General features: G+C 45.0%; 1 long non-coding RNA gene across 1 annotated transcript; it reads left to right on the top strand.

The window, feature by feature from the left end:
• The first annotated feature begins 1,421 nt into the window (after positions 1-1,421).
• On the top strand, positions 1,422-2,972 carry LOC121143757. Its single transcript, XR_005881082.1, has 2 exons — positions 1,422-1,973; positions 2,764-2,972. It is a non-coding gene; the product is annotated as an uncharacterized LOC121143757 (long non-coding RNA).
• The last annotated feature ends 21,970 nt before the right edge of the window (positions 2,973-24,942 follow it).

Genomic DNA, 24,942 nt, shown 5'->3' with positions numbered 1-24,942 from the left:
TCCCCCAGTAAAACAGAATTTAAGAAAGTTAATTTGATTGATCCTTTTTTTTTCTTTTTTTTTTCTTTTTCTTTTTCTTTTTTTTTTTTTCTTTTTTTTTTTTTGGTTTTATGAGACAAGGTTTCTCTGTATTGTTTTGGAGGCTGTCAGTCCAGCCTGGCCTCGAACTCACAGAGATCCGCCTGCCTCTGCCTCCCGAGTGCTGGGATTAAAGGCGTGTGCCACCACCGCCCGGCTTTGATTGATCCTAATACTTACTATTCACGTGTATTTGAAAATTATATACGTGTATAATATGCACAAACACATACTCCGACGTGTATGCATGTACAATGACCTCTTAACACAGTGTATTGAAAAACATTTGCTTCTTACCGGAATTCGGAGAAGTCACTCTGGAGTCATCACACGTGGGGAAATGGGGATCCCCGCCTGTTGTTTTTAGTCTAGTTAATCAAGGGATTTGTGAACAGACTCAGAAGAAAGCTCCAGGACCGTCTTATATGAATTTAAAAGAAAAACCCCAAAGCAGGTGGGCTGTGAGGGCGGCTCAGCAGCACCCTGGAGAAAGGAGGTGGAGTAGAGGAAGAGGGAATCCATGCTATTTGAGTTAGGCCAGTATTAGGGTCAGCTGCATGGCAGAGAGCCACCCACTTGGCAAAAAGCAAGGTGGGGGGGGGACTTCAGAGAAAGAGTAAGGAGGCCAAGAGTCCTGGAGAAAGCATGCTTAGGGACAGAAGTGGGAAAAATAACACTTTTGTGAGTAATTCAAAAGTAGGCAGACTTACAAAGGTGTATGGCTGTGGCCCTGTAAGAACAGCACTGCGGATGGTGCTCCTGGGGAGGAAAACGTTACAATAGAGACATAATTATTCCTCCAACCCACGTAGCATGGCTTAAAGTGGCATGCCTTCCTGAGCAGGGGTTCCTTAGTCAGGTGACCAAGCTGCCCAGCTACCAAGCCAGAGGCTCCATTCTCTGGATCTGGAGGTGGGCTTTCACTGCGGCTGCACCACGCTGCCCTCCAGTCGTCAGGGTTCCATGTGGCTGTGCAGACTCGGCTGCACTCCCTTACTAGTGACTATAGCTCACTCCCTGGCTCCAGTGTGTCAGTGTTCATGACTAGTAGACCAGAAAGTGTAGCTTCCTCTTCAAAAACACAGCTTTCATCACAAAGAGAGTAAGCATGACTTATTCTAGAGGAAAATATGAAACGGCCATGGCCAGGGAACATAGATTTGATTACCCCAAATACCATTTGCTCTGATGTGTTAACAAAAAGAATAATGCATCAAAATGCTTTCCAAAAACAGTTGGGTGGAAACATCAGCTAGCTGAACTACAACAAAATAGGGGAAATCTCAGGAGCTAACTGGCAACTGTTTTAGCTTTGGGGCTGAGGGGAGCTAAGAGCCTGTTCATATATATCTTCTCAAGGATGTTGGCTCTCACACACGTGCACAATAAATTGCTATTTACAGACTAAGATAGCCCAAGACCTGCAACATACCAACTGCTGCATGGTCACTGAAGTTCTGACATGTCAATCACCATGTTAAATGCCGGAATAGGTTTTTGCTTGTTTGTTTTGTTTCTGTTTTTATTTTTCTGGGAACTTCGGTTAACTTCCAAGTCAGGCTATTTAATGATGAGAAAATGAAGACTCTCAGGAGACTGGAAACAGTGAGCATGTTTTGGAAAGTGAATGGGCCACAGCCCTAAGGAAGAAGAACATGGCCAAGCATAGGACATTCATAACAAGAACCAGTCCCAGCCGAGTCTGGAGAGGCCTTTAACCCATCCAGAACAGAAGAGACACTAGGAGATTACAAATGCGATGCAGATTTGGACCATATCATTGGCACTTCCAGCTCAAAGGGCCAAAGCCTGCTAGATGGAAGACATCTGCTGCTGGCTGTCAGCTGGGCACACATTTAAAACATTCTCCAGCTTTTCTCATTGGGAACAAAAATGTAAGTTACTTTTCAGAGAATTTATTCTTTACCAATCCTTTTTACTTTGTATCGTATTTTATTTTGGGCAAAGAAATGACATAGCAATAGGCAAAGGGAAATGATCCATTAATAGTTGGATAGATAGAATTTATCTTCAAAGAGGTAGACTATTAATTATACATGAAAAGATACTTTTAACTCCGAGACATTCCAAATGAAGCCAGTGACTTATTTCACTCCAGATCTTAAGCAAACATATTTGTGATAGCTCAAAGAGGCTGGCAGTGCTGAGACTGGCCTCCCTTTCAGAGTATGGGGAGAGAAAGAGCAACCGACTGGGGTCCAACCTCCACTGGGAAGCTCTCCAGGGGCTCCTGTGTGGGGAGCAGTAAGGGTGTATCCATCCATTGTCTACAGCACAGGCCTTATCCAAGGCTCCTGAAAATGGACCACAGGGCCAGGAGGCAGGAGCCAGGGTAGATGCTGCAGCTGGTTTGCAGCCTCCCACCCCTAGAGGAGACACTAGACGGCCATGGGCTCTCAGCATCTGGGAGAATGACTAGCCAAGGACCGAGTTTCCAGTATCTAATCGTTTGAATGAGGCGCTTCCTTTGGCTCTGGCTCTCCTTCCTGTAAGCCAGGAAATGTGCTCCCCTTTCATTAGGGGATGCTCATCGGGGACCTGGAATCCGGCTGGTTACTGCAGACGCTGTGTTAGTGTCTTCAGCTGTGTATCTTAAGTCCTTTTAGCCATTCCCTCTGGATTAATTGAAAATCATGGACATCCTGTTTGTGTGATTTGTTCAAGGTAACCGGAAGGCCATGAAGAAGCCAATATTGATTTTCTAAAGAAGTCATTTTATATGGCCTGAAAAGGACCCAAAGCAAGATTGGTCAAAGGATGCTTGGAATTGGAGATGGCTGCTGCCTGAATGGAGGAAACCTGGGAAGGAATGATTCTGACAGTATACAATGTGGAGTCACTTTGCAAAAAAAAAATTCTCATATTTACTCATTCATTCATTTATACTTTCTTTCTTTCATAGCTCAGGCTGTATTGCTCTCGGTGCTGGGAATGGGTTAGAGAGACACACATCCACAGTGATACTTAGCATGCTGAAAATAGCAGGAGTCAGGAACAGGAGGTAGAATTGAAAACATGTCACTTCACCTGGAGTTGGTAGAGACTGGAGTTGAGCAGAGGCCTGGAGGAGGTGAGCATGCCACCAGGTAGCAGGAGTGCCGCAGTATCAGCGTGGATGCTTCATTTAAAAGTTGAGAAGAGGACTGGGGTGATAGCACAGTCAATAAAGCACCTGTGAGAAAGCATAAGGACCCAAATTCAATCCCCAGAACCCATATATATATTTATTTATTTATATCCATCCCCAGGAGGCATGCATGCATTTGTAAGTTATCGAGATGGAATAATGAGGATCCCTAATATTCAGTGGCCGGCCAGTGTAGCCTAACTGGTAAGCTTCAGGCCAGTGAGAGATCCTGTGTCAAAAGTTAAGGTAGGTGGCTCCTAGAACGACACCTAAATTGTCCTTATGACACCACATGTATGTACCCCACCCCGACATACACCTGAACACACACATGAACATGCTCAAACACAAGCAAACCAGAAGAAAAAAATGATAAGGGTCCTGTCTTACATTTATTTTTCCAAGTAAGTTTGTCTGAGGGAGGAAGAGTTTATTATGACAGGGATCAAAAGTAAAAACATCAGGGGAAGGAGACAGGGGCCTGAAACAAGGTGGGTCAGAGGGTGTTTGGAACTGGAGATTGTTGCTGCCTGGGAGCATGTATGTTGGGTACAGCATGGAGGAAATCTGGGTAGGATTGATCCCTGCAGGTGCCACCCAGGACAAGCTTCCTGGAGCCAGGCACTTTAGAAACATCGGCTGGTGTGCTAGAAGGGTCTCTTCTGAGAGCTGAAGTCAGCAACAAGACAAAGGTGGCTTCAAGATGGTGGCTCCCGTGTTGTGTTCTTCACAGAATGAGCTAGAGAAGATTGTGCAAGGAGCAGAAGAGCACAGCCTAATTGACAGGCTGCAGAGAAGGAGCGTGGGCACCCTCCACGAAAGGAGGGGAAGTGGTCTGCAAGAATGACACATATCTGGTTTCCAAGCCCAAAATGTGAACTGTGTAAGTGAAACCAAGCCACTCTGGGAAGCTATGGGAATCACTTATGGTGAGAACGGGGTGACTGGAGATTGATATTTGAAGCCTTTGGGGAGGTGGGACCTCCTAAGGAGGGTGGTCTGGAGGATTCAGGCTTCTAAAACAAAACAGGGTTGTAACACTGAGGAAGTTCTGCAGTCTCAGGGAGAGAAGGAAGTTCAGTACTTGGACATCTGTTGCCTGTTCTCTCAGAGCTTCCTGGGCCTTTAAAAAGGGGCAAGATGCTGTGACCCCAGTTTCAAAACCTGCTTCCTGCCGCATGCATCCACCTATCCACCCACCCATCCACCCATCCATCCTTCCATCCATCCACCCACCCATCCATCCTTCCATCCATCCACCCACCCATCCATCCTTCCATCCATCCTTCCACCCACCCACCCACCCACCCATCCATCCATCCACCCACCCACCCACCCATCCATCCATCCACCCACCCACCCACCCATCCATCCATCCATCCATCCATCCACCCATCCACCCACCCACCCATCCATCCATCCATCCATCCACTACTCAGGGCCTTCTGTACACAAGACAGTATGTTCATTTTGCCACTGACATTCAGTGATGAACTGAGAGGCCATGATAGTCCTATAAAAATAATAGTCTAAAGGCAGAAGTACCGCCCCCCCCATTCACACACACTGGCAGACTGAGGCCTTAAAGATACTGTGAGAGTGTAATGGGAAGAAACTGAACTAGGAGTGGGACAATGAAGGTGTGTGAGGAGTGTAGCTGCTTTTTTCTTTTCAATTTTTTAAAATTTAAATCAGAAAAAAGCTTGTTTCACATGTCAGTCCCAGTTCCCTTTCCTTCACCTCCTCGCCCCCCCCGCCAGCCCCCGGGACCCTCCCACCCAATCCCCACTCTGTTCCCCAGGGAGGGTAAGGCCCTCCATGGAGGATATCCTGAGACTGTCATTTCATCCAGGGAAGGGCCTAGGCCCTCCCCCAAGAGTCCAGGCTGAGAGAACATCCTTCATTGTGGAATGTGCTCCGAAAGTCCATTTGTATAGCACGGAAAAATACTACCCAAGGCCCCATAGATTACCTAGGCCTCCTCACTGACACCCACATTCAGGAGGGTCTGGATCAGTCCCATGCTGGTCTCTCAGCCATCAGTCTGGGGTCCATGAGCTCCCCCTTGTTCAGGTCAGCTGTTTCTCTGGGTTTCACCAGCCCAGTCTTGACCCCTTTGCTCATCACTCCTCCCTCTCTGTCACTGGGTTTGAGGAGTTCAGTTTAGTGTTTAGTTGTGGGTGTCTGCCTCTGCTTCCATCTGTCACTGGATGGAGGTTCTAGGATGGTATATAAGATAGTCATCAAAATCATTATCAAGGAGTCTGGGAAACAGGGAAGATCCTAAGAGAGATATGCATGGTACCCCAGAGAAGGTGGAATGAGGCAAGATCTCCTGAGTAGATTGGGAGCATGGGGGCGAGCGGAGAGGGAAAAAGAGAGGAGGAGAAGAGGAGGGGAGAGGAGGACATGGGGGAGCAGGAAAGTTGAGTCAGGGGAAGAATAGAGGCGAGCAGGATGAGAGATACCATAATAGAGGGAGTCATTTTAGGTTTGGGGGAAGATCTGGCACTAGTGAGATTTCCAGAGATCTACAAGGATGACACCAGGTGTCACACTAAGCAATAGTGAAAGGGAGTGCAGTTTTTAAGGTCACTGAACTATTTATGCAATACATGGGTGGCTGCAATAGCAGAGTCTTCTCTTGATATTATGCATTTTGGTCTGAGTTTACTGAGAAGTAGACATGAAGATGAGATCAGATAAGCAATGTACTATTTCAAAGCTATGTATTACTATCCTAGTGCTGTGATAAAACCTTATAGCCAAAGGCAACTTAAGGAAGAGAGAATTTATTTTAGCTTATATTTTCAGAAAGATAATAAAAAAAAAGTCTATCACGTCTACAAGGCATAACAGCAAACAGCAAGCAGCAGGCATGGTGGCAGGTGCAGAAATCAGAGTGAACCGGAAGGAGAGTCACTCCTCCTAAACTGCCTCCAAACAGTGTCACCAACTGGAAACCCCGTGTTCAAATGCCTCAACCTATAGGGGACATTCTCATTCAATCCACCACAAGGTATATTGGTGAGGGTGAAGACACAAGAGCCCAGGGGAATCTTCAGAGCTTGGGGCAGTCATGACTGCTGTGGAAATGAGATGGGAGGAAAACCATGAACTGGGGTGAAGATCGGAGAAACCTCAATAGGTTTAACAGGAGTCCCTGAGCCAAAGCCACCTCAACGAGGCGCTCCAACATGGACCTACCAACACGCCCTAGGTCAGATTAGAGAAACTCACAGAAATTACAACCACAGCATAAAGAGATGAGCTCAGAGGGCAGCATGGGAATCCTGGGTCAGTTATGTTAGTATTTAGGCATTTGTACTGGCTTGCCCTGGAGTTCAGACAGGATACACCCTCAACTGCAGTCACTAAGAGGACCACTGTGCCTGTTCACTATGTTCCCCTTTAGAAGAGCCCTTCCTACCTCATTCTCTCTCTTTTATTCTCCCTCTCTCTGTATGTTAGTGCTTGCTGTTATGCCCCCCTCTCTCTTTCTGCCTCTCTTTCCTCTTCTTGCTGCTCCTGTCCCTGCTGTCCCTAGAGGCTCGTCTCCTCCCTCCCATTTTCCCTTTCCAGAATCCCTTTCCCCTAATTAAAAAAAAAAGTCACTTGAACTCTGTTGCATGGTATCTTTCTCTTGTGTGCCACTTTTTAAAAATTACAACAAACTACACCTCTAGGAGAGAATCCAGAGACTCCTACTCATGACAGACAGACTATAAGGTGACTTATCATAATGATCCCTAAAGCCATCTGTACCCCATCTGTTGTCCACAGTGTGGTGGATTGAATGAAAATGTTCCCCATAAACTCACAGTGACACGATTTGAAAAGATTAGGAGGTGTGGCCTTGTTGGAGTAGGTGTGACTGTATTGGAGGCAGTGTGCCACTGGGGGTGGGGGAGGTTTCAGAAGCTCAATTCAGGTCCAGTAAGTTCTCTCTCTCTCTCTCTGTCTCTGTCTCTCTCTGTCTCTGTCTCTCGCTCTGTCTCTCTCTTTCTCTCTCTCTCTTTCTCTCTCTGTCTCTCTGTCTCTCTGTCTCTCTCTGTCTCTGTCTCTGTCTCTGTCTCTCTCTCTCTGTCTCTCTCTCTCTCTCTCTCTCCCTCCTGCTTGTAGATCCAAATCTGGAACTCTCAGCTACCTTTCCAGCACTATGTCTGCCTGCATGCTGCCATGCTTCCTGCCATGATGATAATGGACTAACTCTGAACTGTAAGCCAGCTCCAATTTAATGTTTTCTCCCAGTAAACGTTTATAAGGGTTGCCATGGTCACAGTGTCTCTTCAGTGCAATAAAACCCTAACCAAGACTGACAGCCAATTTCTCTTGGCCCAGAAGACTTCTACCTGACTCAGATATCCTTGACATCCTTGGAGATAGATTGTGGCTTTGTAAGTAGTAACCGTTCTGTGCTCAGTTTGTGTGGTTCAAAATTATTTTGAGGGTTGGGGAGATAGCTCAGTCAGGAAAGTTTTTACCTTGTAAGCATGAAGACTCAAGTTTGAGTTCCAGGACCCATTTTGTAAAAAATATCTAAGAGTGGTGACATTTACTTGTGGTCACCACTTTGAGAAAGTGGTGACATATCTAGAGCTTGCTGGTCAGTCAGCCAAGCCTCCTTCCTGAAGTGAGTTGCTGGCCAGGGAAAAACACTGCCTAAATAAGTAAAGTTGACAGCATCCAACAATGGCTAAGGTTGACATGCTTTGATTATGGCAAAAGTAAAAACTCCATTGCATATTCCTACTCATCACATTTTACACACACACACACACACACACACACACACACACACACACACACACACACACACACAGTGTTTCTGCTCTCTCTTCCATATACTTCCTTCCTCCTAACAGCCCTGACTTTAGTTTGTTCTAGTTTCTTGAGGTGTGAAAGGTGTGAAGTCAGGTTGCTTATGTGTGGAGTTGGTTTTTTGCTGACACAAACATTTGGTACTGAGATTTCCTTAGCACTGCTTCTTCACTTCCTTCTCCCAGTGCATTTTCATAATAGGGCTTTATTCCCTTTCTTTTATCATTGGTGTATCTAATAAGTAATTTTCTTTTCTGTGAATATGTGTGTGGGGGGTGCCCGTGGAGGTCAGAGGTCAATGTCAGGTACAGTTCCTCAATTGCTCTCCATCTGGAACTCACCAAGTGGCTAGACCAACCAGCAAGCCCCAGGGGTCTGCCTGTTTCCCTTCCTCTGCACTGGGATCTCAGACACATGCCTTTTACATGGGTGCTGGGATCACAGACACATGCCTTTTACATGGGTGCTGGGATCTCAGACACATGCCTTTTACATGGGTGCTGGGATCACAGACACATGCCTTTTACATGGGTGCTGGGGATCCAAACTCAGGTCCTCATGCTCGCACAGCAAGCACTTCACCGATCAGGCATCTCTCTAGTTCCAGGTTTCCTTTATTTCCACCACGGGTTGTATAAAACACATAATTTCATAATTTAGGCCAGGGACACTTAATTCATGTGTAAAAACTCTACACATTTACTTCTCACACATTTTATGCTATTAATGTTTCACTTCCCCTTTTAATGTTTTGTATCGTTAACAAATTACTGTAGCTGTGATTATTTTTAATACATTAATCTATTAACTTTATATTTGAGTTAAAAGTGGTCTGCACACCACAATTACATATTAATGCTTCCAAATCCAGGTGGCTTATCTTCATCGGCAAACGTCACGCTTTGATGTGCTTTCACGCAGCTCCTTTTAGGCCTGATAATTTTTTCATCTGGCACACTGGTTTAGACAATGGTTGAAGAGGCTGAAACTGAGCCATGGCATCTACCACTGAGGTCTGCAGGGCTGTCTCTGAGGCTTTGGATAGGTATGTCCTCTCTAGGCAGGCAAGTTGGCTCCGAGTGAAGCTACAGATGTTTTAAAGGCTGTTTGAAGACATACAGTTTGGCCTGAGAGCTGCAGATAGTCTTGAAGCATTGACAGATATGTCCCACCCTACTACCTGAATAAGCCTGTCTGATTTGGGGTCAATATGAAATAGTATGCAAAAGAGTTTCAGGTTTGCTGGGAAGCAGAACATAGCCAGCCTGCCCTGAGGGCACAAAGAAATCTGAGAGGTTTGAAAGAGCTCTGGCCTTATTTTATTTTTATCCTTATTTAAAACAAAATCCAGGGGTAGGCAAGATGGCACATTGGGTAAAAGCCCTTGTTGAGCAAGCCCAGCATCCTGAGTTCAATCCATGGATCCCATAAGGTGAAAGGAGAGAATCAAGTACTGAAAGTTGTCCTTTGATTGCCACATGTATGCCATATCTTGTACACATGTGTACATGTACAGTCACACACACACACACATACACACATACACACACACACATACACACAAATGAAGAAACAAATAAAGACACTCTGAGGTCTAGGGATGTAGCCCAGTTGATAAGAATGCTTGCTCAGCATGCACAAAGCCTTGGGTTCAGCACTGAGAATTCCCAGCTCCACATAAACTGGGTATGGCAGCACACAGGCCTTTAATCCCAGTTAGTACTCAGGAGATGAAGTAGGGAGATCAGAAGCTCTAGGTTCGTTAGCTACATAAAAAGTCAAGGCTGGAGTGGGATGCATGAGATGTTGTCTCAAAAAAAGAAAACAATAACAAGAATAAAAATAGGTCTCTTCTGAGACTCCTTCTTGAGCTAGGAAATGTGGTGAATGATGTGACCTCAACACCCAGGACGTGAAGGCAGGAGGACATGAAGTTGAAGGTCATCCTTGACAATTTAGTGAGTCTCTGCCAACACCCGAATCAAAACTCTGGAGCACGGAAGGAGGCTGAGGGTTTTCTGCACATCTGTCCGGCAGAGACGAAGCCCTGCATTGCCCGTGTGCCTTTTGTTCTGTAACAATTTGGAGGTGGAAGGGAGTAAACACACTCTGACAATGACAAACTGGTGGTCTGATCCTTTCTGACTGACCTTTGCTGAAAGACCTTACAGTTTAATCAGAGAGGGATTGTTTTTAAAGTTCAGCTGCAGGGGCTAGAGAGACGTCTCTGTTGGTAATGTGCCCACCTTGCAAGCACAGCACATGTTTGATCCCCAGAATCCAAGTCAAAGGGCCTGGCGTTGTGGCATGTGTATATAATCCCAGAATTGAGGAGACAAGAATAGGATTCTTGGGGTTGGATGGCCAGCTTAGTTTACATGGAGAGTTCTGAACCAGTGAGAGACCACATCTCAAGTGACAAGGTGGGCTCTGGGGAGATGGCAAAGCCAGATAATCCTTGTTGCACACAAGCATGAAAACTTTAGTTCAGGTCCCCAGCACCCACATAAAAGCTGAGCATGGCAGGGCATGTCTGTATTCTCTGTGCTGAGGTGGGGGAAATGCAGAGATGGTGGATCCTAGGGAGTTGTGGATAGTCACTCTCACTGGCTTGGCTAGTTCCAGGTCAGAGAGAAACTGTCTCAGAAATAAGGGGGAGAGCAATAGAAGACACCTAATGTTGACTTCTAACCCTTTGTCCGTGCACCAATGGGTGAGTGCCTGCTGCACACACAGCTTAACTGTACAAATCCATCATTAAGTCTCTTGAAGCTCCTGGCTGGTGTCTAGGAAGGAGGGTGAGATTCCATGGAGGGTGACCAGAGCTCCTGGTAGAATTCAGCTGAGCTCCCTAGGTGGAAACCAGTGAGCTTCTCTTCTCTGACCCAGTCCTGAATGTGTCCCCAAGATGACAATTCTTCACTAAAGTCCAAATGAGGGTAATTCAAGGACACAGGCATATAACTTCCCAGGAATTTTAGGATATAAGTTTCCCAGCTCATACTTGGAAATAAGCAAGCTAAAACAGGAATTGGGAGCCTGGGACTCAATGCTACCCTTCAAGTCCTGACATGTGCAGAGGCAAAGGAGTCTTAAGCATCCTGGCTATTCTCTAATCATATTGGTCTTTAAAGGACCATGGAAGGTTCTTTCCTGCTCACAGCCAGCTTCCATTTGTGCTGTGAACTGTCAGATAGCCCTTTGGCATGGGTGTGGGTATTGATCACCCTGGGGGGGGCAGAGGCTACACCCTCTCTCATGGAAAGTTTCTTGAGAGAGAAAAGGTCTAAGGTGACTGGACTGTCTAAAGAGCTTGGTTAAGGAGCCTCCACTAAGCGTTTTCTGGCTCACTGCTGTGGAGTACAGCCTCACCACACCTCCACATCCCCTCAGAAATGGACTCTTTACTCCGGTGTGATCACCATGCGTTTTTACTGAGCCCTCTTTCTTCCCATCATCCCTCTCTCCTTCCTTGATTCTATAATCCTTCTCTTTCTTTTCTTTCATTTTTTGTGGGAGTGGGGAACAGACAGTGTCTATAGCCTAGTCAGTATACTGACTGTGTAAGTGGGAATAGCTTTGAATTTCTTTTCCCCCTGCCTCTGTTTCCAGAATGCTGGCATTACAGATGGGATTACAGAAGTGCACTGTGATGCCTGGTTTATGTGCTGTTGGAGATGGAACCCAGAACTTCTACCAATTGAGTCACATTCTCAGGTTCCTTTTATATATATTTAAGGCAATTTTTAAATTTAAGTATATTTTGATCACATTCTTCCTCTATCACAAGTCCTCCCAGATCATCTCCCTCTCCCAGCCTACCCAACTTTAAGTTCTTTCTCAAAAACCCAATACAACAACAATGTCCCAGAACAAGAAAACAAAATATCTACCCCCTCAAAAAAAACTCACCAAAACTGTAACCAAAAATACCTATAAAATCCATTATATATTGGCCAACTATTCTTGAACATGAGGCCCATCTTTGTCAGTGTTTTATTGTTGTGAAGATACCCCATGGTCACAGCAACTGGGGCCTTGCTTATGGTTCAGATGTTTAGTCCATTGTCATCATGGAGGGAAACATGGCAGCATTCAGGCAGACATGGTGATGGAGAGGTAGCTGAGAGTTCTACTTCCAGATAGATCCACAGGCAGCAGAGAGAGAGAGAGAGAGAGAGAGAGAGAAATATGGTATGCATTCGCTTATATGTGGGTATTAACTGTTAAGTCAATGATAACCAAGCTACAAATCCATAGAATCCCAAAGGGTAGGCATAGCATAAGGGACTAGCAGGAATATATGTATACATATATATATATATATATATATATATCACTAGGAAAGGGAAATAAAATAGATAGATATGGATGGGAAGGGGATTGGAATATGAGGATCAGGTGGGGAGGGAGAGGGAACATGGGTAGAGTCAGCTAAAATTAAGGGGCATTTGAGGGGTAGTGTGGAAACGCAATACAGTATAAATTTTCTAAAATATATTGCTATATGAAGGCAATCTATATGTAATTGCCTAGTAATGGGGGGAGACAGAATCCTAACTGGCCATCTCTTGTCATCTAGTGGCACTGCCAGTACCAGACTGGATTACATATAGTGGAGTTGTTAGCCAAAGGATCCCCCATAGGGATCGACAAACCACCCCCAAGTTCCCTTTCTGTATAGACTTTCTTTTACTGTGGTCAATCTCTGAAAACACCAGGAGTTTGGGGGCCACATGATAAAACACCCAAGATTCCCAAGGGACCATGGAATTCCAGCCAGAGATACACTTCCACTACTGAACAGGTCTAGGATTCACAGAAACCTGGATGAAACTTTGGGCCATCATGCTTAAAAAGCAGCTGGAAAACCTCCAGTCCCATGGTAATCCATCCTGCACCCTTGTTGGGTTAGCTTGAAACAGGATTGGTATCCTCAGACACCCCCTGCCAGCCCTATGTTCAGTTGCCCTCAAAGATTTATTTGTCCCTAGTGTGTGTTTTAGACTCACTTCTGGCTTTTGGCTTTGCTTCTACCCTAAGTGTCCAAACGCTACCCGGTACACTACATCTATGGCCTGGCAGGTTGTGAAATTGGCTAGTAAGCAAACCTGATGCTCTTGGCTCCCCCTCACCACCATGTAATAGGCACTCAATAAAATTCGTTGAACCAAAGCTCTGATTCAACATAAATATAGAAAATAAATAAAGGAGTGTTTTTCTTGTCATGTCATTTGAATTTCTCTTTCTGTGCTTGAAGGAAACATGTGCTATTTTTTTTTAAATTATAGCTGGAGGATTCCAATGCAGAGATAAAGCAGAGAAGGAGATGTTGAATGACAGAATAAGGGATAATGGGTACACATAGTGAAAGACTTAAAACCTCGAAATTAAGTGAAAAAAAGAAAGATGCTGAAGGCTGGATACCTGCCTGGAGAGACGAAGCTCTATCATGTCTAACTGTTCCCAGCCCTGAGTGTGTTGTAAAGTAAAAGGAAGAGGTGGAGTGTGGCTCAGGGTGCTTGCTTAGTGTGTGCAAGGCTCCATGTTCAGTCCCCAGAAACTTCAGAACAGAAAGAAGAGAGAGGAGAAAGAATGAAAGAGAGAAGAAAGGATGAAAGAAGGGAGGGAAGGAAGGAAGCCAGAAGGGAGGGAGGGAGAAAGAGAGGGAGGGAGGGAGGGAAGGAAGGAAAGAAGGAAGGAAGGAAGGAAGGAAGGAAGGAAGGAAGGAAGGAAGGAAGGAAGGAAGGAAGGAAGGGTATGAGTCTGAAGTAGAGGAATTTGTGCACATTCTTGCAGGAGGAGGGTAGTGGAATTCCTACCACTCCTTGGTTTTGGTTTTGCAATCTTTCTCTTTCTTGTCTCTATAGTAGCTGTGTCCCTTTGGCCTCTGTCCTTTTTTCCTTCTACTCTGCTCTCTTCCTGAATGACCTCGTCTGCCACCTGCATGTTACAAACTCCCAACCCCCAGATTCTCTGAACTTGCTCATTTGTCCTGAGGTCACCCTGCTCTGCTGTCATTCCCGTCCATAGTTTATGGAGCCCCTGCCTCTGTTGCTAGGACCTGTGTGGGTTCACCAAAACCAGTGTCCTAGTTTGTGTGACTTGAGGAGATAAGGGTTATTTCAGCTTACACTTCTGTGTCACAGTCCACCACTGAGGAAAGCACGGGCAAGAACTCAAGCTAGAACCCGGAGGCAGGAACTAAAGCAGAGACTATGGAGGAGCGCTGCCCACTTTACTGCCTTGCTCTCCATTATTTCCTCAGCTTGCTCTCTTTTACAATGTAGGACTTCTTTCCCAGGGGTGGCAACATCTGCAGTGTGGTAGGTCTTCTCATATCAATCCCTAATAAAGAAAATGCTCTACAGACGTGCCTATATGCCAATCTGATGGAAGCAATTCCTTAGTCAAGATCCTTCTTCCCAGGTAACTCTAGTTTGTGTCAAGGTGACAAAAACTTACCAGCATAACTGACCCCTCTTGTCAACTTGAAACAAACACATCACTATTGAACTACAGCCTTTTTTGTCTTATTTATTCCCAAGATCTCCTGTTAAATAGCACAATATAAAAATATAGTATGGTTTTCAAAATTCCACTATCTTAAAAAAATCAAACACTTTAATAATCCCAAGTCTCTTAACTGTTGCTTCCCGTAAAATAACTAAATAACATGTATACTTCTTCTAAGAGGGAAGAGCCAGCGCAACTACAATCAAAGCAAAGCCAAGCCAACATCTAGCATTGTAATCAAGTTCTGCAGCCAAGTGTCCCGCATTTGGGGCTCACTCATCCTCTAGGCTCCAAAGGGCTTGGCCAGCTCCATTTCTCTGGCTCTGCCCTCCACAGCACACACATCTTGTCTTGTAGGCTCAGGCTTGCTCTGCGCCACACCTGCCACTGTTCTGGGTGGTCATCTTGTAGTCTCCACACTTCCAAAATACTGAGGCCTCCATTGTGATGGCAAGGGTGCACCTTCACCAATGACCCCTTGGCCTCTCTTTGGACTCCTCATTTACTAACAAAGGTACTAAGCCTCAGCTTCTCTCCCCAGCCTGTTCAATCCCAGGTCTCCACTGCAAGTTGGGCTTCATCTTTACCAATAGCCTCTCTTGGTATCTCATAGTGTCAAGCTCCAGTTGTTCCTCATGTTCCTCTAATCCTGCAGCTTTCATACAGCCCAAGTCATTATCACATGGGAAATGCTTACACGTTACCAGTTCAGCTGCCAGCTTGAGATACAGTCCCTGGCTCCTCTGGACCACAGCTTTTGTGTGCTCACCCTGAGGAAATACTCCCCAGAAGATTTCACCTCAGTGATGCCGGGCTCCTCCTAATCAATCGCAGCTGATTCCTCAGTCATGGTTGACCAGGATCAATTGTCCCAGTAAGATAAAGGTTTCATATTCCTATATCCTTAATTCAAAATATCACACGAATGGTCCTGCTAGTCATTATTTCCCTTTGAAATTTAACAAGCCAGGCATCAATTGTCTGTATCTTTTTCAACATTCCTGTCTTCCAAGTTCCTATAACAGCTTGTTCAGCTCTAGGCACTAAAAAGCCTTGTCTCCAAAATCCTCCCTCAAACATGACCAGGTCCATCACGGCAACATCCTATTATCTGATACAAATTTCCATTCTAGTTTGCTTTCTATTCCCATGAGAAGCACTGTGACCAAAAGCAACTTGAAGAGGAAAGGGCTTATTTTATCTTACACCTCCCTGTGACAGCCTGTCACTGAGGGAAATCAGAACAGGAACTCGCCCAGGAGCCTGGAAGCAGGAACTGAATCAGGCCATGGAGGAACACTGTTTACTGACTTGCTTTCCTTGGCTTGTTCAGCTTGCTTTCTCATACAACCCAGGGCCACTTGGTCAGGGATGGCACTGCCCACAGTGAGCTGAGCCCTCTCACATGGGTCAAGAAAATGATCCACAGATATGCCCAGAACCCAGTCTGATGGAGGCAATATCTCGGTTGAGTTCCATCTTCCCAGGTATCTCTAGTTTGCATCAAATTGACAAAAACACCCCCAGTGCAACCTCCATCCAAGACCCTGTTCTCCTGAAGCTTTCAACCCCACACTGGATTCAGATTCAGATTCCCTCCCAGCATCACTTGCACACCCCTGCCCCCAGCCTTGCTTATGACACAATTTAGTGCAGTGTTCTAAGGGCACAGGCTCCAGAGTCCAGCCTTCCCACTTCCTGGGTAAGTGATTAGCCCTCCCAACCCTTCCAACTTTCAGTGCTTCCATTTGCGAACTGGATAGAAGAGCAAGCTATATCTCTTAGCGTTGATAGGACTGCCTGATAAGGCCACTGCTTCCAGGAGTGTCCAGCCCTTGGCACTGTGATATGTCATCATCTACAACTGTGTTGGGCCGCATTTATAACTATCCTGGGACACACACAGGCCCACAAGCTGTAGATTAGACATTTCTGTCTTTGAGCCTACGTGTTATCCTCTAAGTGTTAGTTGTCACTGGTCCCACTCCATTTCTCTTATGAGAACCCGCCCTTAGATTTTCAATTTGTCCACCGGGCTTAGAAGAGACTGTACGGGGTTGTTCAGAAACTAGGTATGAGATAAATAGTCATGTACTGTTATTACCTTCTTGTCCATTGAGCTCCTTTCTTGAACCCTCCTCCCTGTACCTGAAGTCTTATGTACAGACACACTGGGGGACATTTCACACAGCCTCCTGCAAACAGATTGGAATCCCACATCCCAAAGTTTCCAGGGTTGTGGACTTGACTCCTACTGTATAAGTGGAACCCACCTCCCCTGTCCTCAAGAGGCCTCTCTGCTAGCCAGACCCAGCCATGACCAATAGCTCCATTGTATCCTGATGATTATGGGGACATCTTTAAGATATTTATTTTAATTCCTTTCCAGATTTGTTAACCTTCTGAGGGAATTTCCTGATGTGTTTCAACAGCAGTTGCATAAATAACTTCAAAATCACAATTTGTTTTTTAAGCTCATTATTATCCTTAAGTTCTTTAAATTATTAGGATTTCTGGGTTTCTTGGGATGGCTTTGTGTTTTAGAGTAATTTAATTTCATGCTGTGGGGAACAGTTGGCTACTGTCTAGGGAGACACAATAAAAAAAACCCATTAAGTCTATTCATTCTTTAATTTTCCTGATCCTACAGCTCGCTGAGAATATGGTCCCAGGTAGGAGAATATTTACCCACAGCTCAGCTTGCACAGATGTTGCAAGAACTCTCTGATGACTCTTTTGCTTTTGTTTTTATTTTGCTTTTGCAGCAAGCAGGGTCGCCTCCATGGAAGCTGAACACAGAAAAGTGTGCGCAGCAATGCTCAGCTGGGCAGGAGGAATGTCTGAGACAAGCAGGACTAAAGGACACAATTCCTCTGAACCTGAATAGGTCAAGATCCCATTGTTCAGGACCAGGCTATCTTACAATCAAGAGATAACTTTCCAGAACATTCAGTGACAGTGATGCCAGATATCCTTGGAGTTTCCAATGTGGGCTATTTCCTGAGGCAGATCAACCTTTCTCGGAACTGCCATCAAGATTCTGTAGCTCAGAATCTCACAGATTCTCATGGTCCATGTTAAGATGTCCAATGCCCTTAGCTCAGATTTCAGCCTTTCCATGACCCACATTCACTGTTCTATCCTTTCCTCCCACTGAAGTCTAAATGCAAACTTCCCCTGTTATAACTCACACTTAGCCTTTCATCCTACTGTGGTCCATCTACAAACTTCCCCTCTGCTGTGGTTTGGTATGGAATGTCCCTCAGGCTCGTATGGTGATGGTTTAGTCTCTAGCTGGTGGTGGTATTGAGAGGTTGTTGACCACGAGGCTGTCAATTCTTTTAGAAAATGCTTTTGTAATTAGCTCTTTGAGGATTTTGTGCAATGTTTTTTTTAATCATATTTACCCCTTCCCCAATTCCTCCCATACCTACCCCATTTATTTCATAAGACTCAGGTCCGTAATTCTGGAAACTGGTATGTGGGATTCCGGCCTGGGTGCAAGATGCTCTGAGCTGAGCCCGAGATAAACTAGAGACAAACATCGTCCAGTGTGTCTGTATTTAACCACTCAACTTAGTGTTCTTTCTCTTTCTTTCTTTCTTTCTTTCTTTCTTTCTTTCTTTCTTTCTTTCTTTTTTCCTTCCTTCCTTCCTTTCTTCTTTCTCTGTGTGTGTGTGAGAGACTTTTAAATGCTTTACCTATTTCTTTTTTTCATTTTCCCCTTTTATTGCCAAGAGATTCTTTTTTCATACAATATATCCTGATTACAGTTTCCCCTATCTCTATTCCTCCCAGTTCCTCCCCACCTCTCCTCTCCTCCAGATCCTTTTATGTCTCTTATTAGGAAAAAAACAGGTTTCTAAGAGACAGCAACCAATTATTTCAAAATCAAATATAATAAGATAAAGCAAAATCACCACATCAAGGCTTGACAAGGCAATCCAACAGAAGGAAAAGAGCCCCAAGAGAAGGCACAAGAATCAGAGACCCATTCATTCACACACTCAGGAGTCTCATAAAAATACTAAGCTGAAAGCTTTAATATAGAGGACCTGATGCAGACCTACGTAGGCCCTATGTTTGCTGCTTCAGTCTCTGTGTATTCATATGAGCCTTGCTAAGCTGATTCAGAGAGCTTTGTCCTCCATTGCCTCTGGCTTTTAGACTCTTTCTGCCTCCTTTTCCTTGGAGTTTTCTGAGCTCTGAGGGTAGGGATTTAATGGGGACATCCTATTTAGAGCTGTATGTTTCAAGGGCTCTCTCTCTCTCTCTCTCTCTCTCTCTCTCTCTCTCTCTCTCTCATAATGCTTTGCTGTGGGTCTCTGCATCTGTGTGGTGTAGGAGGAAGCTTCTTTGTTGATGACTGTAAGCTAAATATACCCTTTCCTCCTCAATTTGCTGTTTGATCATGGTGTTTCATCGCCGCAGTAGAAACCCTAAGACAGTGGGTATAGAGTCTTTTGGGTATATGTCCAAAGTGGATACTATACTAGATGTATTTTTAGCTGTTTTAAAAAACCTCCACACTGATTTCCATAGTAGTTTATACCAGTTTGTGCTCATATGAGCAATAAATAAGTGTCCCCTTCCCCCATATCCATGTCAGCATCTGTTTTCATTTAAATATTTTCCCATCATAGCCATTCTTAGGAGGATAAGATGAAATCACAAAGTAGTTTTAATTTGCATTTCTATAATGGTTAAAGTTGTTGAACATAAATTTTTTTCAGAAATTTGTATTTTATCTTTTGAGAACTCTCTTTTTAATTCCATGCCCCATTTTTCAATTGTGTTGTTTTCTTAAAGTTAGTATTTTGAGTTCTTTGTATATTCTAGATACTAATCCCTTGTCAGATGCATAGCTAGTAAAGATTTTCCCACCATTTTGTAGCATGTGTTCTTTGTTGTACAGAAGCTTTCAGTTTTGTGAGATACTTATATTAATTATTGGTCTTTATGGTATCACAGGATCCTGTTCAAAAAGTCCTTCCTTGTGCTAGGGAGTTCAAGAGTATTTCCTACTTTCTCTTCTATCAGATTCGGACCTTATGTTGAGGTCGTTGGTCTGCTTGGAGTTGAGGTTTGTGCAGGTGAGAGATAAGGATCCAGTTACATTTTCTCACTACACTCACAGACTTGTCAGTTCCTTAGCACAGAGACAAGATGGTGCTCCTGGGGCAAAGACAAGGTGATGCTTGCAATTTCTTTGTCCCCCTACTGTGATTTGCTCACAGTAACTTCCCTAAAATATTCTTCACTTGTTAATTAATTTAAAGCTAGTCCAGACTCATTGGGAGGCTGTCAGCTCATCCATCTTGTAATCTCTCAGTCCTCAGCAGCTGAGAGAGGCAACATGATAGAATCAGTTCACTGAGGTTGAGGGCTGAGACTTAGTTCCAATCAGTCAGTAGGTGTTAAGCTGGTACTGTTGCATGCACAGAATATTTAGTAGGTGTTACATGTTCCCTCGTGTGTGTGTGTGTGTGTGTGTGTGTGTGTGTGTGTGTGTGCGTGTGCGCACACGCACGAGAAAGAGAGAGAGAGAGACAGAGAGACAGACAGAGAGAAACATTGAGTGTGTTCCCCATGAACCTTCCACTTGTTTTACTGGGAGACAGGTTCTCTTACAGGCCTGGCAACCCGGTAGTGCCCCAAGTAGGTTAGGCTGGTTGGCTAAGAAGCTTCAAGGATTCTCTTGTCTTTGCCTCCTCTGTTCTGGGATTACAAGTAAATATGCTCAGTATGCTGGATGGCTTTATGTCAACATGAGACACGCTGATGTTATTTGAGAGGAGAGACCTTCAATTAAGAAATTCCTCTATAAGAGTGGGCTGCAGGCAAGCTTGTAGGACATTTCTTAACTAGTTATCGATGCAGGAGGGCTCAGCCCTGGGCTGAGCAAGCCATGTGGAGAAGGCAGCACTCATGGCTTCTACATCGGCTTCTATCTCCAGGTTCTTGCCTTGTTTGAGTTTCTGTCCTGATTTCCTTTGATGATGGACAGTGATATGTAAATATAAGCCAAATAAGCCCTTTCTTTTCCAACTTGCTTTCTGGTCATGGTGTTTCATTCTCAGCAACAGAAACCTTAACTGTAACACCCAGCATTTCATTTTTTACAGGTTCTGCGGATTGAACTCAAGTTCTCAGGTTTGCAAAGAAAACACTCTTTTAACTGAAATATCTCCCAGACTTGTTTGCCTTACACTTAAATAAATTTTGGACATAACTTTTATTCTCAAAACACCAGTGTTTAGCAGGGGACTTAATTTCCAACATGGAAAAGAAGAAAGAAAAAGGAACAGAAAAACAACAATAACAACCCCAAAACAATAACAACAACAAAAACCAAAAGGAAACAACTGTTGAATTGTTTGAGCTCCAGAGTCAAGATATACCGACAAAGTAGTACATGGTATGAACTCCAAGGTTAGAGAAAGTCAAGGTTACTATTGCTGTGATGAAACACCATGACCAAAACAACTTTGGGGGGATGGTGTTGATTTGTCTTACATTTCCACATCACAGTCACTGGAGGAAGTCAGGACAGGAATTTGATCAGGGCGGGAACTTAAAGGCAAGAGCTGATGCAGAGACCATGGATGGGTGCTGCTTACTGGCTTGCTCCTGCTCAGCCTGCTTATTTTTAAATTTTAAAACAATCTTTTCTCACTTTACATACAAATCCCAGCTCCCACTCCTTCCCCTCCTCCTGCTTCCTCCACTTCTCCCCATCCCACCCCCCATCCACTCCTCAGAGAGGGTAAGGCTTCCCATGGGGATTCAAGGAAATTTGGCGCATTACTGTGAGGCAGGCCAAGGCCCTCCCCCCTATATCTAGGCTGAGAAAGGTATCTCTCTGAAGAGAATGGGCTCCAAAAAGTCAGTTCAAGCGCTAGGGATACATTCAGGTCCCACTGCAGTGGTCCCACAGATTTCCAAAGCCACGGAACTGTCACCCACATTCAGAGCACTTAGTTTGGTCCTCTGCAGGCTTCCCCACTGTCAGTCCAGAGTCAGTGAACTCCCACTAGCTCAGGTCAGCTGTTTCTGTGGGTATCCCCAAAATGGTCTTGACCCTTTTGCTCATATTATTGTTCCTCCCTCTCTTCAACTGGACTCAAGGAGCTCAGCCCAGTGCTTAGCTGTAGACCTCTGCATCTGCTTCTATCAGTTTCAGCCTGCTTTCTTATAGAACCAAAGATCACCAGCCCAGGGATGGTACCACCCATAATGGACTGGGCCCTCCCCCATCAGTCACTAACTTAAAAAATGCCTTACAGCCATATCTAAAGATGTTCTAGCTTGTGTTGATGTAAAACTATCCAGCACAGAGGCCTTGCAAGACTTTGGGGGTACCGAAGAGCATGACATTTCATGCAGAAGATGAGAGGGGACAGGAAATGTTTCCTGACAAAAGGATAACCAGGGCTTCAAAGTGGGGTGATGGCAATGAAGTCGGTGAGTGCCAATCAGAGATCAGGCATTGGATAAGCAAACAGTGACACAGACCATGCACTGAGTCGATGCCAGCCTACCAGTCCTGATTCCTGCCAGGAGGACTTTGTTCTCACACTGCTGAAGTAAATTCACAACTAATTTTCCAAAAAGTGGATGACTTGCCTGCCGTGGGAACATTAGCACTCCCAGCTCGACCTGGTTCCATCTGTCTCAAGGCCCCAGACACATGAGAGTGAATGCTGAGCTGAAGGGGATTCACCACCAGGAGCACCAGACAGCATCATCTCTCCTTCTTCTGAGATGTGCCTTGGAGGATAAGTGGCCAGCTAAGGAAAAGGCCCTTTTTGGGTTGATTCTAGATGGTCTGTGATCATCTCTGCCTCCTGATGCTAGGAATTCTATAACTATTCTCCACTCTCAGAAATTACAGAAAAAGACCAGAAAATGAAGCGCTTCCCATAGGTTACATTTTCCTTTTGGTCTGGAGTTACAGGAGCCATTTTCATCCTTATGGGGTTTGTCTGAAGACCACACCCGAAATCACTGCTAGTCTGAACAATGTGTGAGTAGACACACGCTCAATGCTCTATTTCCTACACAGCCATGTCTCATGTTACAAAGTGTGGGGCGGGGCCAAGGGGACCACTTAGTGCTCTATTCACATGGCAAGCCTGACAAGTGCTCTTTTTGCATGGCTGACTATGGGAAGCAGTGTGGAGAACTCTCAAAAAGCTAAAAATAGATCCGTCATATGATCCAGCTACACCACTCATCGACCTATACCCAAAGGAGTCAGCATCCTTCTCCACCACAGAAGCTTGCGAAGCAACCCCATTCACTATAGCTACCAAATGGAAACAGCCTAAATGATCTTCAGCTGATGAATGGACGATGACAATGTGGCACATATACAGAGTGGAATTCTATTCACCTGTAAAAAGAAATGAAATCGTGAAATTTTCAGGTAAATTGATGGAACTTGAAATGTTACGAGTGAGGTAACACTGACTCAGAAAGATAAATGCCACATGTTCTCTCTGATTTATGGATTCTAGCTCAGAATCTTCAGATATGAATGTATAGCCTGGAACAATCACAGCTTTTAGAAAGCATGGTGCCAGTGCTGGCCAGGGAAGCAGGTAGGTGATCTTCACCCCTCCTCTCCTCCATTTCCAATCCCCCAGTCTCATCCTCAACTCTATAGTTCCCAACTCCAGCATGCATTCCCTGAGAACCTGCAGGTCACTCCAGCAAGGAAGCAGTAGCCAACTGTGGATCTTCACCTGTTCCTCCTCTCCAACTGATAACTATTTGCAGAAGAACATTTAGTTTTTCTGTGGGGACACCAGACCTTGAGCAGAAACCCACTTCCCCTTCGGCCTGGGAGCAGGCATCTGTGTAATGTTTACTGGAAACAATTCAGTGCTTTAAAGCTTCATAGGGCTCAGATAAGGGCTTGCTCACTGAAATACCATGACTGTCACACCCCCTACGGCTAGATGCCTCTTCCTGTCCCTGCCCCCTGTGGTGTCTCCCCGATTCTGGGGCCGGAGATTAAACCACCAGCCAGGAGGGTGAGAAGTGGAAAGAATGGTATGTAAATGGATGGCAAAAGTCCTTAAAAAGGGAAGCTCCTTTTTCTTAGGGAGACTTCTCCAGAGATTTCGCCAGAGACTTCTCCTGAGAGCTCTCCTAAGCGGACTGGGGTCTCCTCCTAAGCTGACTTGGGAAGCATAAAGTTTTCTTAAAGCAACCGACCAGTCTCTGTGTCATCTATCCCGACCACCTCGCTACATTCTCGGATGCAGGCCGCACAGCAGGTGCGACAATTGGAGGATCCCACCGAGATCATGAAAGCGAGGTAAGTGAGCGGGTTCGTCTCTTTTTCTGGCCAGGGAAAGATTGGGGAAAAAAAAAAAAAAAAAGAAAAGATAATTCATTGGACACTGTGGCTGGTGCCTGGTCCACGGAGGGGACCAGCCCTCAAGACCAACCATCTGTCTCCATCTTCCACAACACCCAATTCCACTGAAGAAAATAAGGCACTCCTTGATCCCAGTATCATCCTGTGGATGAGCTCTTGGTGGCATTTCTCTGCCCAGTATCTGATCCTTCCAGGATCTTGTACCTTAGGCTGCAGCCATCGTTTTCTGTTCTCTCCATTGAGAGCTCTGTAGTTGTGTGAACTCCAGCACCGCAAGACTCAGACTTAACATTTGCTGAAGATGTACCTGGGCATTGTGCTTAAACCTGGATCCATTAGGCAGCTTTCTTCTTATCACAGCACTTGGGCCTCTGGGACCAGGCCTGGAGAACTGTGGCCTTGCTCTAGGAGGATACCCATTGCTTGTGTCTTTGAAGGGTGATTTGGGCAGGGGCAAGTGGCCAAGAAGATGGAGGAGACAAGCTTCTGAACTTGGAAATGGACCAAAGCAAGAGAGGCCAAGGCTTGGAAAGAAGAAAGTTGGGAATCTTTCTGTTTTTTTTTTTAACTGGTTATGTCTTATGGATAATTTACATATTAACTGCATTTGTAGAACTCAGGCTTTGCCCATATTTGCTGCGCCTTGCATGAAGTCCTTCCTAGTGAGAAGTCCCTATCTCTTTTTTCAACCTGCCCCTTCCATATGTTAGTCTTGCTGCCTTTCTACATAACCTACTCTCCTGCAGCATGCTGCAAGTTCTAGTCCCCACTCTAGCAGATCCTCATGCTGCTATGGTTTGGATGACATTCCCCATTCATGTGTTAGACATTTGCTTCCTTCTCTCTTTGTTTCTTTCTTAACTTTTCTTTTCTTTCTCTCTATCTCTCTTTTGCCCATCTTCCTTCCCTTCCTTCCTGTCTTACTATCTGTCTTCATGGTGATGAATATGGAATTCAGGGCTTTACACTTGCTGGGCAAACATTCTGTCAC

Source organism: Mesocricetus auratus, unplaced genomic scaffold, assembly GCF_017639785.1.
Source record: "Mesocricetus auratus isolate SY011 unplaced genomic scaffold, BCM_Maur_2.0 Super-Scaffold_100013, whole genome shotgun sequence".
Classification (NCBI taxonomy): domain Eukaryota; kingdom Metazoa; phylum Chordata; class Mammalia; order Rodentia; family Cricetidae; genus Mesocricetus; species Mesocricetus auratus.
Note: the sequence above shows the minus strand (reverse complement) of the source record. Positions and strands in the feature narration are given on the sequence as shown.